The sequence below is a fragment of the Bufo bufo genome, chromosome 3 (genome assembly GCF_905171765.1).
Source record: "Bufo bufo chromosome 3, aBufBuf1.1, whole genome shotgun sequence".
NCBI lineage: Eukaryota > Metazoa > Chordata > Amphibia > Anura > Bufonidae > Bufo > Bufo bufo.
In genome coordinates, this window is record NC_053391.1 from 151,548,839 (window position 1) to 151,551,451 (window position 2,613).

Here is a 2,613-nt window from a genome sequence, read left to right on the forward strand (position 1 = left end):
CGTCCGGATGCGTTTTGCGGATCCGATCCATCTATCAGTGCATCCGTAAAAATCATGCGGACATCTGAATGGAGCTTTACAGGGGGGTAATCAATGACAGGGGGGTGATCAATGACAGGGGGGTGATCAGGGAGTCTATATGGGGTGATCACCACAGTCATTGATCATGCCCCTGTAAGGCTTCATTCAGACGTCCGGATGCGTTTTGCGGATCGGATCCATCTATCAGTGCATCCGTAAAAATCATGCGGACATCTGAATGGAGCTTTACAGGGGGGTAATCAATGACAGGGGGGTGATCACCACAGTCATTGATCATGCCCCTGTAAGGCTTCATTCAGACGACCGGATGCGTTTTGCGGATCCGATCCATGTATCAGTGCATCCGTAAAAATCATGCGGACATCTGAATGGAGCTTTACAGGGGGGTGATCAGGGAGTCTATATGGGGTGATCACCACAGTCATTGATCATGCCCCTGTAAGGCTTCATTCAGACGTCCGGATGCGTTTTGCGGATCCGATCCATCTATCAGTGCATCCGTAAAAATCATGCGGACATCTGAATGGAGCTTTACAGGGGGGTAATCAATGACAGGGGGGTAATCAATGACAGGGGGGTGATCAGGGAGTCTATATGGGGTGATCACCACAGTCATTGATCATGCCCCTGTAAGGCTTCATTCAGACGTCCGGATGCGTTTTGCGGATCCGATCCATCTATCAGTGCATCCGTAAAAATCATGCGGACATCTGAATGGAGCTTTACAGGGGGGTAATCAATGACAGGGGGGTGATCACCACAGTCATTGATCATGCCCCTGTAAGGCTTCATTCAGACGACCGGATGCGTTTTGCGGATCCGATCCATGTATCAGTGCATCCGTAAAAATCATGCGGACATCTGAATGGAGCTTTACAGGGGGGTAATCAATGACAGGGGGGTAATCAATGACAGGGGGGTGATCAGGGAGTCTATATGGGGTGATCACCACAGTCATTGATCATGCCCCTGTAAGGCTTCATTCAGACGTCCGGATGCGTTTTGCGGATCCGATCCATCTATCAGTGGATCCGTAAAAATCATGCGGACGTCTGAATGGAGCTTTACAGGGGGTTGATCAATGACAGGGGGGTAATCAATGACAGGGGGGTGATCAGGGAGTCTATATGGGGTGATTAGGGGTGATTAGGGGTGATCAGGGGCTAATAAGGGGTTAATAAGTGACGGGGGGGGTGTAGTGTAGTGTAGTGGTGCTTGGTGCTACTTTACTGAGCTACCTGTGTCCTCTGGTGGTCGATCCAAACAAAGGGGACCACCAGAGGACCAGGTAGCAGGTATATTAGACGCTGTTATCAAAACAGCGTCTAATATACCTGTTAGGGGTTAAAAAAAAACACATCTCCAGCCTGCCAGCGAACGATCGCCGCTGGCAGGCTGGAGATCAACTCTCTTACCTTCCGTTCCTGTGAGCGCGCGCGCCTGTGTGCGCGCGTTCACAGGAAATCTCGCGTCTCGCGAGATGACGCGTATATGCGTGACTGTGCGCAGCGCTGCCACCTCCGGAACGCGATCCTGCGTTAGGTGGTCCGGAGGTGGTTAAAGGGAGTCTGTCACCACATTTCAGCATATTAGACCGATCAAATAGCCTTGTATGATACACCCAGAACTTAAAAACGTTACCTTTGTTGTCGAAAACGGACCTTTCTTTTACCCGCAAATGAACTTATAACATTATGTTAATGAGCCTTCTCAAGTGCCCAGGGCGGTGTCTCAATCCTCGGAGCCCCAGGCAGCACCTCCTCAACGGCTCATAACCCCGCCCTCCGTGTCCCTCTGCCCGCCCGTTTACTCCCCTCCCCTGTCCTTTTCCACAGCGGCTGCTCGGTCAAAATCGTAGCCGGCTAAACGGCGCGAAATCGGCAGGAAGGAGGCGGCGTGCCAGCCACAGTCAACACAGGATAAGAAGAGGAGAGCCGAGCAGCCGTCTCAGCGATCTGCTGTCAGGAGGGTGCGCATTGTTGACAGGTAAGTTTCACAAGCTTCAGACCGGCAAACCTAACTCCCTGGGGGCTCCTTTCTTTGGCTACTTATGTTTTTGGATCCAACTCTGACTCTGTACTTCAGGGTCTACATAAATGCCATGTTATTTTAGCAGCACTCTTGTTTTATTTGAGGGGGGGAGGGGGGGGGAATCGGATAATGAAAACTAAGTCAGATATTTAGATCATTTTATCATGTGGGGGCACTCTTAATGGGTTCCTGGCTATTGGCTATAGAGAAGACAGATAGTTAGATCTATCTATCATTGGGGGCTATTTTTTTTATTTTGTTTGTTCTTGGGGGGTGGTCTGCAGATGAAAAATAAGTGAGATATTTTTATCATTTGGGGCACTCTTTTATGGGGTTCCTGGCTATTGGCTATAGAGAAGACAGAGATAGATAGATCTATCATTGGGGGATATTTTTTTTATTTTGTTTGTTCTTTGGGGGGGGGGCTGCAGATGAAAAATAAGTGAGATATTTATATCTTTTATGGGGTTCCTGGCTATTGGCTATAGAGAAGACAGAGATAGATAGATCTATCTATCATTGGGGGCTATTTTTTTATTT